Genomic DNA, 19,033 nt, shown 5'->3' with positions numbered 1-19,033 from the left:
ATGTCAAAAGAATGAAAAGGAAAATCATAGAACAAGAGAAATACATCTGATGAAGGTCTATTATTCAAAATATACAAAGTACTCTGAAGACCTAGCAATAACAAAATGGACAAAAGACCTGAACAGACACTTCACCAAAAAAGATATACGAATGGTAAATAAGCATATGAAAACATGTCTAACATCATAGCTCATTAGGAAATTGTAAATTACTACTAACAATGAGATACTACTACACAGTATCAGAATGGACAAATGGAACACTAACAAAACAAATACTGGTGAGTATGTAGAGCAACAGGAACACTCATTTATTCCAAGTGAAAATACAAAATGGTACAGTCACTTTGGAAAACTCCTTGTCAATGTCTTAACAAATACACATAATTTTACCAGAGAATTTAAGAATCATGCTCTTAGTTATTTAACTAAATGAAATAAAAATGTATGTCTACAAAAGACCTGCACATGGACGTTTATGGCAGATTTATTCATAATTTCCAAATCCTGGAAGCAACAATATATCTTTTAATCTTTGAATGAGTAAACAATCTGTGGTATATCTATAAAATGGAATTCAGCAATAAAAGAAATGAGCTATCAAACCATGAAAGACATGGAGAAAACTTAATTGCATATTTACTAAGTGAAAGAAGTCAATCAAAAAAGGCTATATACTATATGATTCCAATTATATGACATTTTGGAAAAGGAGAAACTGTGGAGTGAAAATATCAGTGGTTGCCTGGAGTTGGGAAAAAGGAGGGATGAAGAGGCAAAGCACAGAGGATTTTGACTGGTGTCATTTTACAACTGTCAAAACCACGGAATGTATAACACCAAGAGTGAACTCTATCGAAAATATGGACCTTGGGTGATAACGATATGTCAATGCAGGTTCATTGATATTAACAAATGTATTACCGTGGTGTGGGGATTTTGATAGTATGGGAGTTTCTGCATGTGTGGGAACTGGGATTAAATGAAACTCAGTACTTTCTGCTCAATATCGCTTGGAACCAAACACCACTGTAATAAAATAAAGCTTATTAGTCAAAATCTGATGAGAGACACATTTAAAGATCAGGGATATTTAAATTAATATGAAAACAGAGTAAAACTGTTGGTTCCACAGGAACAAGGGAAGCCAAATGAACCTCTATTAGGTAGAACAGAATTTGCCTGTCCATAGATAAGTGTTACTCTGAAATGCTATGAGTTTTCTCTAGTTTAAAGAGTTCTAACTACCTTTAATTGAATCAGAATCAAATGACCCTAAGAGATATCCTCTAGAATTAAAGAGTGCACTGAAACACAAATATTATCCTATCTTGGGTCCTTGTTTTCTTTTATAGTGTCTATAGAGTTAATTCCAGTAGTTCTTCCTGATTTAGTGTCAGAAAAACAGAGAAAACAAATTTGCTTTAGTAACTTCTGCAAATTTATCATTATTTCTCTTCTATTGATCCCTTTTTTCCCCAGCAAAATTATGGAATAATTTTCTTTGAAAATTGCAAATTTAATAGCAACATTTTTTTCCTTTCTTCTAAGGGATTAAAAATCCATGTTCAGTAAGTCATCTTACATAATTAACCAAGTATTTATTTTTAAACATTCTCATCTTTTTTTTTTTTTAAATGAAGCACCAATACATTTTTCACAATCTGATAAGTTTGGATTTTCCACATTTTTAAATATTCTATGTTATAGCATTATGATGTAAGGACTTGCATATGTCACTTTAAATTTACATTGATAACAGGTTGATATCGTCTTAGTACTGAATATATTTTACCTAAATAAGAATGATTAAATATTCTGAATGCTGTACATTTTCAAATCTATTATCAACCTGATATATTACATACTGAATATCATCATGTGTTGATACAGCATTTTGCTTGATTGATTTAATGCCTTTAATATTTATAGTTTTGAAATACATACATTATTCAAAAATGCTCATGGTCTTCACTATCTTGCATGTTTGATTTTACTTACTCAATGTAAATATATTCCCTTTATTAAGTATTCAAATAAAATCAGAGTTTGCATTTGTGGAAATAACTCTAATGCATATAGAAATATTAAAAGGCTCGTGAGATTTTTAAAAGGGAGAACAAGTATCACACAAATTATGTGGTATGCTGATCATCATAACTGTATGTTTTTGGAGCACAATAATTATTCTAGAATATTCTTTGTCAGTTAAGTCCTGGTAAACTACTATCTTATTTTCTTACTGCAACTACCTTTCCCTATTCCCTAAACTCACTATTCTAAAATATGAGAACGATACAGGATCATACCATTGAGTTCGTTTTTCTGATGCTTATCTCTACAGCTAGGTAAAAAAAAACAAACCTTAAAAAGAAAAATATAGACTTATTTTGCAATGTTCAGAAAGTCTAATCCAAAGATAGTGCTGACTTGATTTTTTCTTATTTAAATGCAAATACTTTATCTTGCTGAAACATTCACTTTCTATTTCAGAGACAATTACTGACTGCACAGCTGTGCCCCACCCCTCAATTGTCAATAATGTACTATTTCAATCACAGAAAAAAAATTCTTTACATGTTGTAACCAGACTATTTTTGGATGCATAAGCATCATTTTCTTCCATGTCACAGGCTTCACTGCACTTCAATTCCAATTGGTTTTGTGATTGCTATAGTCAATTCAACTCAATGTACCTGACCATAGATAAGGTTTCCAAGGCAAGGATTTCAGCTATGAATATTCTCTGTCCATTTCAAATTTTTACCTCCACCTGTCCTAAACTTGAAGTATTCTACTATCTATCTTTAAGTTTTGTCAGTGCCTTCATTAGTGTTCTCAGGAAATACTATGCTCTAAGAAGTATGTATAGCATTTATTTAGTATAAATTTATTGTATAACTGGTATTCATGAAGGCAGAAGACATATTTAGGAGGCCTGTGAATATTTTGAGACAAGTGCTCATGATACAGCTTTTATATATAATATACTCATATAGTCTTCTCAAGCACCAAATGATTCCCAGATCATTTGATAATTAAAGGATGAAATAAGGCGAGGAATTTACAGAGTTCTCACTTGTAAGTTTAATTGCCAGAGAGGATGGAAGTGTAAGAAGAGAGACTATAATAGCCTCTCTTCAAAATGACAAAAAAGAAAACATCTGGATTTTAATTTTATTTAAAGAGGGCACTATGCATAACATGATGACTGTATTTGTTAGTTAAATAATATGTTTTTAGACAAAACATAGGCTTCCAGATGGGCAATGTGAGATAAACAATGTGATGGTAACAATAATGATGATTATGATGATATAATATAGGATTGATACAATATTTTACATACTACATGAAATTTTGAATCTTATTTCATCCTCTCAGATTTTCATAGTGACAACAGGATAGTGGTATCCTGACTTGGTTTCTGGAACAAGATGGTTTTGGTTTGATTTCTTGTACCACAATTTTTCACCTGGGTGAATATGCAAATATTTTTGATCATTCATAAAAGGGTGACATTAATATTAAATGAGATAAGGTGTGTAAAGGACTTAGTACATTGTAAACTCTTTATACAGTCATTATTATCACCATTATACAAGTGAGAAAATTTAGAATTAGAAAGTGTATATAGCATACTCATATTGATAATGCTAGTATATAACTTGTTAATCAAGGTGAGAGTAATTTAGTCCATTGTCGTTCTGGAGACAGAATGTTAAAATTTAATGCTGCCCCCCACCTATTGACAACATGCTTGGGGAAAGATTATTAAATCTGCTAAGACTCAATTGACATATTTAAAATTAAGGTGACAATAACAACATTTTAAGGGTTATCCTGAAATGTAATGATTTTGCATATATGAAGTAGTATTAGCACAGTGTCTTATACTTAGAAATCATTCTATTAAGGTACCATTTGATTTTTATACCATGTAATTTCTCTGATATTGTTGCAAGAAAATATATTTTGTTTTCTCAATAATTCTATAGATATACCTTACTTTGTCAGGTGCAGATTGATTCGTTTAAGTAGGAGCATACAAACATAAACAAACAAACAAAAAAACTTAGAGCTGTATTGACTTCTTCAGACAGATGGCTCATAACATTAACCTTTTGCTATTGCGCTTTAAATAAACTAGACTTTCCAATAATACCTTGAACTTCCCACCTCATTCTTTATTAAAAAAAGAAAAAAATAAAGGCAGAGACAGGAGTGGCTTTATTCTGAAACAAATCAATGCCATTGAGTGCTACCAGGATTGTTTGATTTAAACTAATGCAGAAAATTCAGACGACACCTTTGTAGGTCTCAAATTATTAGTCTCTTCATAACTAAGTCAACTGTAAGTCATTAACATTCAGAGAACTTTCAAAGCATAACAGAGTCTCACAAAAGAACATGTGGTTCCTGCCCTTGACGATATCTCCAGTCTTTGAAGAAATAGGACTAGGCATGTTTGTTTTTATTTGTTAGACATAAGGGGAGAATAAATGTTAAAAAAATAACTCCTCTCCAGAAAAAAAGATAAAACTTAAATCTAAGAGGCCATAGAGGAAAGAATGCAGAGGAAAAGGGAAGATATATTCATGATTGAAATCTACACATACATTACCTATATAATAAAAATGTATATGGAATGAGTATAAAAAATTAATGATTGGAGCTTGATAGAAATATTTGAGAAATAAGCTTTCAACACTGATTTAAAAGCACATAGATGAAAAGAAGGAAAAAGTGAAGAAAAAAAATTAGAGCAGAAATGAAGAAAATATGCATAGATAAAAAACTAAGTACTGACTTCAGTTATTCAAACCACCTATCACACTGAAAACAATAAAATATGCTAGTATGTATCTGTGTGTGTGTGTGTGTGTGTGTGTGTGTGTCTGTTAGCTTGCAAAATGACCTCAAATCCTTTGGTTCTTCCTATACTCACAACCTTTCTACATACCTTTAAAACCTCTCTCATTAAGACATAGAATCTATTTCCTTGGCACTTCAATCTGGGCTTCTTGTAAGACTCGCTTTGGCAATATAATGCCACAGAATGATGGGGTGCCAATTACACACCTAGGCCTGAGGAAGCCTTATGCACTTTCTGGGCCTACTGTCACTGACATTTAAATACTTAAACAACTCCTGACTATCCTCTGGAAGATAGGAAACTATAAGAATATCTTCAATATTCTGATAGAATATCAACTATAAGAATAGTTCTAAGATCTCTGATCTATCTCAGCTGAGTTCCAGACACGTGAGAAACTCCAAAACTACCTCTTACTACCTCTCGCTCTCTCTCGCTCTCTCTCGCTCTCCCTCCCTGTCTTGCTTGCATAAATGGAGTCATATATGCCTCAGACAGTATAATTAGTCAATACAGATTAAAATAAGCTTGAAAATGACTGTAAGAAACAGGTAAATATAAAAGATAACACATGAGAGTACCAAAACAAACAAATTTTCTGGAAATAGAAAATAATATAACTAAAATTTGAATCCCAATGTGATGTATTTGACATCATAGTAATAGAGAAGAGAGATTAATGAATTAGAAGACAAATTAGAAAAAAAAATCCAGAATGCAATATAGAGAGATTAAAAAAAAGAGAATACAGAAGAGTGAATACAGAAAAGTATTTAATAAGAAATTTTAACATATATTGGATTGGAGTCTCCTATTTGGTGGGGGAGAAAGATATAAAGGTTATACTTAAAAAGATTATGAAAGAAAATTTTTCATTACTGATGAAAAAACCACAACAAATTATAGATTCTCAGAGAATACCATGGATGATGAAGAATGGGGAGGAAGAGGAAAAGAAGAAGAAGGACAAGAAGAAAAAAAGGAGGGAGAGGGAGAAAGGAACAAAGGAGAGAAAATATCCACTTTTTTTTGAAAGTGAAAAAACATTAATGTCCTAAAAGCAGTGAAAACAAATACTTTGAAAAAAGTGGCAGCTAGACCAAAAACGTTCTTCATGACACTTACCTAAAAAGCTAAAAGTAGAATGATATATTCATTTAGCTGAAAGAAAATAACAGCCAACATATAATTTCATACTCTAGAAAATATTGTTCAAGAATGAAGGAAAAAAATTTTTCAAATAAAAAGTTCACCACCATCAGATACTCACTAAACAAAACTCTAAAGAAAGAAAATATATTTAATAGAAAGTCTGAAATTAAAAACTATATATGAAAATGTTAACAATTATAAATAAGTGTTCTATATAAAATAGCAATAATAATATATAGCATTTTAAAAATCAGAATTGGATTAAAATAAAATAAAATATTGGTCAAGCATGGTAACTAGAAATAAAATGTTAAGTACCTTTAATTTAAGAATGGAAGATAAAATATTTATTTATCTTTCAGGTGTGATAAAATAATGATGGTGTAATTTCTAGATAAACATTAAGAGATAGAACTAGAATTTATAGATTTAATATTATGGGGAAAGAGAAAAAATGAAATGACAAAAAATACCCAGTAATTAAAAAAAAATGGATAAAGAAATAGAATCAGTGCAACAAATAGAACAAAACAAGATTACAGATTTAAATTACAAAATGTAAGAATTTACTTTAATGAAAATAATTTTACATAGCTCAGTTAGATTAACAAATTGGAGGAAATAAATTCAATTATATGCTGTTATGAGATGTAGCAAAAACAGATACAGAAGAGTTGAAATAAAAAGATGGAAATATATAAAATAAAGACATTATAAAAAAATCAGTGTCCCCATATTAATAGTGACAAGTTAGATTTTGACAATGCATGACAAACATAGCTACAAATAAATAAATTTATTTCATAATGATAAGGTTTACAAGGAGAATGCACCATGTTGAAATCTCTGGAAACTAATAGCATAGACTCAAAAATTTAAAACAAAAGTTGATAGTAAAAAAGAAAATTAGATAAATCTACAAATAAAAAGTTTGTTTTTAACAAATTTCTCTAGATAATTGATAGAAAAACAAATAATTAATAAGAAAATATAAGATATTAACAACCCAATTAAAAAGCATGAGCTAATGGATACATATTGAACAGTATATCTAAATAATGCAATATAGCCATGCTTTTCAGCTAGGAACATTCATAGAAACAGCATATACTGGTCCGTAAATAAGTGAAATTTAGCAAGAAGGAACAAAAATTTCTTCCTGAAATGTTTGAGAAAGAACATGTTGATATTATTCTTTCACTACGGGAGCTATACACTAGATCTGTTTTATTGAATCTTTTCTTAATTATTGAGTTTTATTTTAATTTTCCTTTTCTGTTCACATGGTATTTGCATATCTGTCACAGTGTGCAATATCTTTATGAAGGTAGCAATGTGACGACAGCTAAAAGTAACCACTGAGAAAGAAAGAAGCTGTCACAGAGAGTTTCAATTTAACATCATTTTAACAAAAATTACCCATGAAGCCAGGCAGATTTGAGTTTGAATCACGTTTCTGTGCTTTCTAATCTCTATCACATGGACAAGTCTGTTATCTGTTATCTCACTGAACTTTCTTTCTTTAGTGTCATTTGTAAAACTGAGATAATAATTTCCATCTGTCTCTGTCTCTCTGTCTCTCTCTGTCTCTCTGCCTCTGTTGTCTGTCTGTCTGTCTGTCTGTCTCTGAGGGTTAGGTCAGTAATGTACCTAACGCAGTTCTGTGCTCAGATCATGCATGTACAATGATGTATATTTGTTGATACTAGCTATTACCATTATAATACATCCCATGCATCTCAAATACACAATCAATTTAAAACATGTAATACATTTCATTAAATTATAAATTACTACTAACTTGAAACTTAGAAAAAGGTATATTTAAGTAAAATTTCAAAAGCAGGATGTCAGATGACATAACTGACTCTCAAAAGCAATGTCAAAGATTTTCCATCTCTTGGCTCACTGAAATAGTCTTTTAAGACATCCTAATCAATGCAGGGTGAATCAATTCTAAATTGTCAAGGAGATGAACAAGGTAACCTAAACAGCCTTTCTATCTTTAAAACCTCTATGACCTTCAGTTACAAGAAGGCTTTCTTTTTCTCTCTCTCTCTCTCTTTTTTTTTTTTTTATCATTTCCATTTATCAGATTTCAGTGAGAATGGATGGCTTTAAATTCCTATAGTTTATCTATTTAATAATAGGTCTAATACACTCTTTAAATATCAATTACTTTTAATGCTTCAGAGGATTGGTTTGCCACTTCCCAAATGAATGCAAAACCTAAGAAAAAATAACTGCTTATCACTAAAAATAAATCTCAAATTGCTTTGTATTAATGGCATGTGCATCTGTGGGCTTGGCTACACATCCACCTTCCTCCTATTTATACATAAGAACGTTCTGTGTGACCTACTTTTCCAGATATTTTATATCATCCTCATTCATCACAATCAAGCTACTGGTAAGTTCCAACTAGAATCAGGTTTTAGGTTAATGTTACATTAATTTACACTACCTCTTGTACACCATCTCTTAAAGACTTCTTGATACAGAAATGATAGACTAAGAAGTATGTAAGATGCCAACTATATTAGTGGTTTCTGACATTTAAAAGACATTAGATTTCCCACTCTTAAGTCATCTAACAATTAGGGATTCTTTTCTTTTGCCATCTTGAAGATGAGTAAAAACAGAAAAAAATATACACATTCTGTCTAGGTTGAGGTTAGAAGTGGGGGATCAGGCATTGAAGATGAGGAAATTTTATGTTTATATAATTTGAGGAAATTTTATGTTTATATAATTTGAGAATAAGTAAGTCATTTCTCCTGCCCAACTACTTCTTTGGGCTATTATCAGTTTTGTTTAGGTTCTACATTCCTATTGTTAATGATGTTTACAATAGCTTACAGACAGAATAAAACATATAAAACCTTAATAAAAGAACCTAATGCATTCTTTCTACTTCCAGACAAATTAGATCACCTTGGTACAACGACACATCCATACTGTATACTTTAAGAAAAAAAAAAAACACATGCAATTTGCTAATAACAACTCATATTTCGAAGTCCAAATATGATAAGTACTATAAAAATGAAAAAAAAAAAAAGCCCCAAATATATCCTATGTTAATACAGGATTTAAACCTAATAAAACTATTATTATGCAAGCTTTGGAGAAACATAACAGAGTGAGAGACATCCCCAGATCTCTGCCCCAGATCTCTGTTGTTATTGAACAACAATAAGCTAAACATCTAAAACTCAACAAAAAACACCCAAACTGCACATCAGCACGTCTGAGCATGGGATCTGTGCATAAGAGCCATCACAGGTCAGAATCCTGGGTATTCCGTATTGGGCTGGAAGAAAAAAAGAAGCTGTCTCACAGCTGCTGGAGCCCTCTGTAGGAGAAAGAGGAGGGGAGAAGGTGTGGCTAGTTCCCTGAACAGCCCTGCCTGGGAGAGCTGTGAGCTCCACGTGGCTGGCGGCAGGGCCTAGCCATCGGGCTGAAGACAGAGAAGCGGGATGGCAAAGAAACAACAGTTGATTTTTACCATCAGCAGTTGAAAACACGAGGCTGAGCCACAGTCCCCATCCCCCAACTCAGGGGGCCCCTCCCTTATATCCTCCAAGACCGAACACCACGGAGCTCCAGGGGAATCTGAGCAAACACTACCAAAACTGTTGCTAACACTGACAGGGACTGAGACTGAGGGTAGCGAGAGTGATTAAACATCTACGAGAAAAAAAAGGCATTATTAAGGGTTTATATAAAGCAGGGATCCAAGAAACTTAGACACCACCTACTGGAAACCAAAAGAAAAGTACCTTATTTGCAATAGGCTAAAGGGAGACCTTTATATAATAAATCTTTCTGGGAAAAAAGCAGAATACACTTCCATTAATACCCAGGTGGAAAAATAGCCCATTAAATACCATGAACATCCAAGGTGACAAGGCATCTCAGAAAGAAAGAGCAAAATCTTCAGAAAATAAGCTTACATACATAGAAATATGCAACTTAAAAGACAGAGAATTCAGGATGGTACTTCTGAAAAAACTCAGTAATATCAACAATTTCAGGAATTGATAAAACAACTAGATGAGTAGAATGAGTTGTTTAGCAAGAAGATTGAAACCTTCAAAAAGAATAGAATAGATCCGGAGATAAAAACACACAATACAAGAGTTGAAAGATGAAATAGTAAGCTTAGGAAATAGAGTCTACCAAATGGAGGAAAGGATCAGTGATATCAAAGACAGAAATCTAGGAATAAATCAGAAGGAAGAAGAGAGAAACTGAAGAATGAAAAATAATGAAAGAAATACAAGAACTAGCTGATACCATCAGGAGAGGAAATATAAGAATAATAAGCAAGGAAAAGGAGCAGGGACTAGAAAGTATTTTCAGACAAATAGTGGATGAGAATTTCCCAAATCTAAGGAATGAGTTAGAACTTGGAATTCAAGAAGTGAAAAGAACACCCAATTATCACAACCCAAAAAGGCCTTCACCAAGACACATTGTATTAAAATTACCCAAAATCAATGACAAAGACAGAATTCTCAGGGCAGAGTAGAATCCAATATTCAAACTATTAAGTGAAAGGAAATACCAGCCAAGAATAATGTATCCAGCTAAGCTCTCCTTTAGATATGAAGGAGAAATTAAGACCTTTCCAGACATACAAAATTTGAGGGAATTCTCCACTACGAGGCCTGCACTACAAGAAACACTGAAAGGGGTCAGCTAAGAACAGGGCATTATAAGCATAAACAATAAGAAGAAAATTGCTATAGTAAGGTAGTAACGAATGTTCAGCATACATAGGGACAAACTGAGACAACGATGACTGAAAAGGGGAGGATTCAAAGATCCAGATTCGCAAAGGGGAAAAGATAAGGCATTCGCAGAAGAAAATGGACGACTGTATACACACATATATATATGACTATCATTTACATGTCTGTAATGGTAACTGAACATCAAAGATTCAGAACTGAAGTATGTAACATAAAACAAGAACCAGAGGGAAAACCCACAAAAATCAACCACAATAAAGAAAACAGAATCACAAGGACAAGGAAGCAATGGAAACGCCGAGCTACCAGAAAGCAAAAGATAAAATGGCTATAAGAAGACCTCATATTTCAATAATTGCCCTAAATGTAAATGGACTGAACTCACCAATAAAAAGGCATAGAGTTGCAGATTGGATCAAAAAACAAAACCCAATGTTAGGACCATACCACCCTGAACGTGCCCGATGTTGTCTGAGCTCGGAAGCTAAGCAGGTTCAGGCCTGGTTAGTACTTGGATGGGAGACCACCTAGGAATACCAAGTACTTTAGGTTTTTTTTTAAAAAATAAATAAACAACCATATGCTGCCTCCATGAGACACAGCTCAGTTCCAAAGACATACAGACTCGAAGTGTACTATTGATTACCGTTAGTTCATGAATTCATTCACTAAAAACAATGTTTTATGAACCAAAGTGTCTTTAAATTCCTATTATTTTGGACTTCTTAACCTAAAACTTTCTACAAAACCAAGTTCATTCAGCAAGATGCTCAAACAGGAGCCAATCCAGATTTTGGGCACCCTAGGTTTATATAATTTGAGAGACTCTAAGACAAAAATATAAAATTAGACACAAATGTGCATATTCTGAAATAAAACAATGATAATAAATTATGAATTATAAAATATTAAGTACATCACAACACCAAACAGTAAAAACCATAAAAATTTTGTATTATCTACTTGACACAATTATATTATCTTTTTTCCCTATATGTTTTGTTTGTATGCTCTTTGTTTTCATAAGATAATTTTAATATATTTCTTATAAAAAATAAATATATTTTTGCTCTGGCATTGTTTACAGAATGGTTTTTTAAATTCAATTTTTGAAAGTTTGGAAAAATTTCTTTCAACTTCATAGTACATTGTTGGTAAACAAATGTAAATTTTTAGGATTATTGTTAAATTTGGAAATGGCTATCAATTTTCTTTTTTATATAAATTGGTATAGTCATGTATATATTCTTTGTATTACATAAATATTTGTGTTCTATTATAAGAAAGAATTCTAATAAATGATATTATGCATCATATCTGTAGTGGAAAGATATGTTCAAGTTATAACTCCCCGTTCCTGGGAATATGATCTTATTTGCAAACAGGGTCTTTGTCGATGTAATCCAGTTAGATGATGTTGTGCTGGGTTAGGGTGGGCCCTAAATTCAATGCTTACTTGTTTTTGTTTGTTTGTTTGTTTGTTTTGAGAGAAAGGAGAAAAAGACAGGAAACAGGCTCAGAGAGAAGAAAGTCATGTGAAGACAGAGAGAGACACTGGAGTGATGCAAGTACAAGTCAAGAATGTAAGGGACCAAATGAAGCTAGGAAGAGGCAAGAAAGAATTTTTTACTGAAATATTCAGTTGCAGCATGATACTACCAAAACCTTGATTTTTGGATGTCTAGTCTCCAGAATTGTGAGAAAATAAACTGTTGTTTTAAGCTCCAAGTTTGTGGTAATTTATGGCATTCCTAGGAAACTAATACAATAACCCATTTAAAAAAAGATTTAAAATCAAGTATGGTAGTTTAAAATTCTTTGATATTCTTCCCACTCAAGATATGGGCCCTACTTCTCTTTCCTTTGAGTGTGTGACAAATTCAGAGACTTGTATCTAATGCTTAGAATGAAGTGAAGGGAGCACAGTGATACTTTGGAGATGAGGTTATAAAAGGCACTGTGACTTCTTCCGTACTGTCTCTTGGATCAAGTGTGCTCTAGGCTAAACAGGCTGTTGGGCCATAAGGACACTCAGCTAGCCCTGTGGAGGAGCCTGTGCAATGAGAATCTAAAGCCTCCTGCTAACAGCCATGTGACTAGATGAAAAAATTACTAAGGCCCCTGCTAGAACTGAGGATGAGGGCCTTCAAGAGACGCACTCTAAAGCTTAAGTTTCATTAGCTTCACTGTACCTCTTGGTCAAAGACCTTTGAAAAGCCATATATTTTCATCGATATGTATTGAACCCAAAGGTAATATTTTATAAATTGTTTAAGTTTCTAAACCAAAGATCAATATGAGGTTATTTTCATAATGTCATGAAAATGAAAACACTAGAATTAACTAAAATTCCAAATGAACATTAAAAGGTATTTTAAATACCTCAAACAGCTCTGATTCTTATAAAAATAACTATCACAGAAATGAGCATGCCAACTATTTGTTAAGACTCATTTGCTTTTAATTGTTTTTTGATGAATTATGAAATGTAGAAAAGAGAAAATGCCAACTGCTAGTTCATATTTTCAAGAAATAATAAAGAAATGTCTGTCACACTTTTTATAGTGCTGCCTCAGCATTAAAATGTGCATAAGACCAGAATTTCATAGCAAGGAAAAAGAGTGTTTAGGGTAAAAGAGAGAATTAAGTTCTCTTTTCTCTCTTGTTTGACAGTACAAAGGATATAAAAAATTGTATCTAATAATCAAAGCAAATACCAATATTTAAAATATATTAAAATATAAAAAAATATAACAAAATACTTGGCCAGTTTCTACTTTAACTTATAAAGTATATAGAAGTTGTCACTCTGATACAAGAAAAAAACTGAACATAGAATGTCAGTCTGTAGATTGACTACAGAACATGCCACATGGACAGACAAGTGAATACAGAGAATCACAAATTTACTGGGAACAGAAGTCATTGTTAGGAACACTAATAATTGATGAGTTACAGGACATTGAGTACAAAGTAGCTTGATAGGTATTGTCAAGGGGCCTAGTCTTGGAATCCAGGGTGGATCCACACTTTGATGAATTTTACTTTCTTGAACCCCACCAGGTTCTCATGGTAGATGTTATGGCGCAAACGATTCTAAGACCAAGGGAGCCAACTGAGATTAATTATGAGCCTTTATTAGCAAGCGAGAGACTGACTCTCTACCACACAGGGTTAGAGAAGATCAGCCCTGGGGTTTGAGAGTGAGGCAGTTATAAAACAAGCCTAGAACAAGCAAGCAGATTATAGAAGCAGAAGTTGGCCATTAGCACAATACATCACCTAGTACCACACCCTGGTTAACAAGTAAGTGGATTACAGAAGCTGACATTGGCCATCTTCATATCTTATAAGATACACCTCCTAAACCACACCCAAGCAAGTAGGACAACTTCTGGTATCTAAAGATATTTCTTCCCTGTAGCTGACTTAGCTAGTTGTCTCACTTGAAAATTTTCCACCCTTAACAGTAGACACAGAAAAATGCCCTCATGCTTTGGGCAGAAGGAGGAAAAAGTAACTATTTTGAAGTATTTCCATGGAAAGAGTAGTCATTTTGGAATATACTCAGAACATTCTGTGGCTAAGGCCTGGCCCAAAGAAGCAGGAGCCTTTCTAGAGCCTTGTCTGACCAAAGGAAAGAGCAATTGGACAGCTCAAGACCCATCTTTCCTTTCTGTTTCATATAGCGAAGGAAAAAAAAAAAACAAAAAAACAAGGGCTAGAAAACGCTTTTGAAGGTCACACCCTAAGGATGCTGGCTCATTAAAAACAGAGAGTTAATCACATATATATAGACTGCTTCTCTACCCCAATAGCATACCACCACCTCAACAAGACTATAGTTTAATAACAGTGAATTATAACTAAGAGACCTGCAAATCACAGATACTCTTTAAATTTTTAGGGAATTCCAACGAATACAGGGGCAACAAAAACAGTAATATTAAAAAATCGAAGCCTCTGACATATACAGCTATAGCAAACATCAACTACAACCTAACTCCTGTCAAGCTAAAAATAAAACAACACATACAGGGTCTTTTTACCTCATTTCTTATTACTATTATAATGTCCAGCTTTCAACAACTACAACAACAAAAAAATTAAAAGGCTTGCTAAAAGGCAGGAAAAAATATGGTATGTTGAGACAAAACAAATATCAGAATCAGATTCATATATGGTAGAGAGTTTGTGATTAGGAGACAGAGATTTTAAAACAGTACAGTTAACATGCTAAGAGTGATGATGAGAAAAGTGGGTAACATGCAAGAACAGATGGGTAATATAAGGAGAGATGGAAACTATAATAAATTATCAGAATAAAATCTTAGAAATCAAAAAGATTATTACAGAAATAAAGAATGTCTTTGATGGGCTCAAGAGTAGACTAGACACAACCAAGGAAAAAAATCAGTGAACTTGAACATATGTTAATAGAAACATTCCAAATTAAAATGCAAAAAGAAAAAAAATAAAAATAAAACAATATCCATGAACTGTAGGGCAATTACAAATGGTCTAATAGCAGTAGGAGAAGGAGAAGAGAGAAAAAAGAATAAATATTTAGTTATAACTAGAAATTTCAAAAATCAATGACAGAACCAAACCATAGATAAGGAAGCTCGGAGAAAACTAAGAAGGATAAACATTTTAAAAATCTACACATAGTCATATCACATTCAAAATGCAGAGAATAACAAAGAGAAAATTCTTAAAAGAGGCTAGAGAATAAAAATAGCTTGTCTGTATTAGAAGAAGGGTAATAATTAGATAGGAACTTTCTTCAAAAATCATGTAAGCAAGAAGAGTGTGAACTATTTAAAATGTTGAAGAAGAAGAAGAAGAAAAGTGCCAACCTAGAATTCTGTATTCAGCAAAATTCTTCAAAAGTGAAGGGGAAATACAGAATTTTTCAAAATAAAAATAAAAAAGAAAACTAAGGGATTATTGTGCCAATAAATCTGACTTGCAAGAAATGTTAAAAAAGTTCTTCAGAAAGAAGAAAAAATGGTATCGGCCAGAAACTTAGAACTACATGAAGAATGAAAGTGCAGCTATAGGGAATGAACACAGTGAAGGTAAAGAAAAATTTTTTATGTTTCTGATTTATGTATATTGCAAATGTATGTTTATGTTTTTATTTATGTATATTGCAAACTCTAAGGAAAGTATTAAAAAAATTTAGAAAAGTGTAATTGACACACTAATGGAAAAGAGAAACTGAAATTATATGCTTAATTTAAAAGACTATTTTGCTCTTTGAAAATGGAAGTTTGGGAAGATTCAGATGGCACCAATGCAAACTTTAAAGCTTGGTATAATGTAAATGAGATTATAATTTGAGAGAGAGACAGTTTTACAATGTCCTTGTAATTTAATCCTTTGTAGTCATTTCTATTAGGATCATTTCCATTTTCTAATGGTAATGACCTTGGCTCAGAATATACTAATAAAAAATGCTTTCTTGTTCTCAACTCACCCATAATATTGACTAATAGCTATCTGAGTACCCAAATCTATTCCCAGGTTGAGGGAATAGAGATAGCCTTTCAAGGTATGCATTTTATAGATGGATTACAGATGATAGATTATGCATAGTTCTATTCTTTTTTCTAAATTATAGATCAGTTTAGATATTTTATACAAAGATGGGGCAAAAGAATGGTCTATTCTACATGCTTTGAGTGACCAATGGAAATCTCTAACAGTTCCAATGCAGACTTTTCAAGAAGGAACAACACAAACATTATCTATTTCATCTATTATATGTATCAAAAAAGTTGTTTGGTAAACATTCATTGAATGGATGAATAAATTCTCAATAATCTAATCCCAAGTATTATTCATTGATCTTTACTATGTAAGGAGAAATGTGATATAAGTGTCAAGCTCAGAGTACCTATATTTATGGATCTTAACCATTAACTAAGAGAGAAGACAAATAGATATCAAGAAGCAAATATAAAAAGAGAACTAACAACAAAGTTTGCTACCATATACTCATAAAAGCAGTCTTAGGAAGCAAATATGCATTGCTAAATGACAACAGATAGTCTGATCAGGTCACTTTCTGTATAAAACCCTTCAATGATGGCTGATTCTTTTTAGAATATACACTAAACACATTGATATTGTTTAAAAAATCTTAGATCTGGTCTCTTTTCACCTCTGAAGACTCATCTATGGTAATTATCCACTTTATTTTTTTAGCAGCATTAGTAAATCATGTTTTATTTATTTTTATTTTATTAAATTTATTGGAGTGACACTGGTTAATAAAAAAACAGGTTTCAAGTATACATACACTTCAATAACATGTCATATGTATGTTGCTTTGTGTGTTCACTACCCCAAGTTAAATTTCACTTAATAATTTTATTTATTTATTAAGTACCCTTTAAGAGTCAGGCATTATTCTGAACACCAATGACACAGTTGAAGAACACAGCAAAATTTCTTCTCCCATGGAGCTTATAGCCCAGTGTGCATGTGGCAGAAATGGGGGGAAGAATTAGAATGGATGAGATGAGGAGTCAAACTAATAAATATATAAATTAATACAGAGTCAGATAAAGAGTAAGAATTGAATAAGGGTAACAGGACATAAAGTGATTTCTAGGGCAACTATAGTTTGTTTATTGGCAGATGGAAATTCTAATGAGGTAAAAAGACAATCATATGAAGGTATGGGGTATAGAGCATTCCAAGCAGCAAAAACTGCCTGGAATATATAAACACTGAAATATATATTCTTATCTGGAACCAAAAGAGAATGGACATGGTAATAAAGGAGAAGTACCCCACAGCTCTAGTACATGGCTTCCTTTCATATCAGAAGTGATTATTAGCATTTGCCTTCTAAGTATAAATCTCTGATTGGACTTTCTGAAAATTCTGAAAGGAGAAACCTATGCTTGATTGAAAACATTAACAATTTCTGTGGGCAAATTGAAAGTGATAGTGATAAAGTATTTTAATTTCTGAGGGGCAGAGAGATAAAAAATAAAAGCTGAAGAGTAGTTTGAGAAACACATTATGGTTATAGAAAACTTTAACACTAAAATCGTCAATCAGAATAAGCAGATAGGAGGGTTTTTTTGTTGTTTGTTTTAAACTCAAGCAAGATGGATTTGAGGTGTACTGAAGATACCTGTAGCAAGATGATCTATTCCAAAATTTTGAGTAATGTACTGATGGGATAGATTCTCATCTGTTTTTAGAAGTTGAAATGTAAATCTGTTTTAAAATACTTTTTTTCATAATTAGGAATATGTAAATTGTCCACAGCAATATATCTTATGATATAAAAGATTTAGAAAATCAAATAGGGCATTAAAATAATGAAAGAGAAAAAACTTTATTTGAAATGTGATTTTGAAAGTTATATAATTAAGTTCCTCAGAGTTTTGAAAATATAAGAATTGTTTTAAATTATTATAAGCCTAAAATTTTATTTAAAAAAATTTGTTGTTTAGATTTGTTGTCTTTCTATTTTCTGAAGAAAGTGAGAAGAGGAGTTTGTGTAATGTTCTAGGGGAAAAAGAGAAATGCATGTGGAATACGATTTGGTCACATTAAAATAGCTTTGATTTCAAACTTTTCTTATAAATATTACATATTTATACTTCTTAAACCAATTTAATGAAACTGGGCATTCTTCTTAATTGAGAGAACCATATATTACTAAATTTAAGTAACAAAATTTTTCATAACTCTGAACCCTAAATGAGTTCCTTACTCTAGTAATAGAGGATCTTTGATTTAAAACACAAACAAAAACAAAGTGTACGCGCACACACACACACACACACACACACACACACACAGAGATCTTCAAGGTGTGATCCTTTAGACTTTAGACAAACATAAGGTAGACAAACATAAGGAAAGTGCATCTTAAGAAGTAGAAAAAACTATGGCAATAAGAAACTGATTAGCAAATACTGAATCCCAGGCTATACTGTTTCTAAGTAAATACCAGTTTTAGGTTCAGCTGTGGGCATGCCATCAGCACCATTGTGTTGATTTCCATTTAAACTCTACTTTTCCAAATACAAGCTGATTCCCTCCACACTCCATTCCAATAAACATAGGTTTGATTGTAATTCTTAGCATAGTAGTCAGTTACCACACACAGTGAACTTCCATGGTACATTACTATGGTCAAATAGAATGATTGGATAGAGTTTCAAATTCCTGATATTTTATTACTGCTATTAAGACATTTGCAAGCCAAGATCACTGA

Source organism: Pteropus alecto, unplaced genomic scaffold (assembly GCF_000325575.1).
Source record: "Pteropus alecto unplaced genomic scaffold, ASM32557v1 scaffold131, whole genome shotgun sequence".
NCBI lineage: Eukaryota > Metazoa > Chordata > Mammalia > Chiroptera > Pteropodidae > Pteropus > Pteropus alecto.
Note: the sequence above shows the minus strand (reverse complement) of the source record.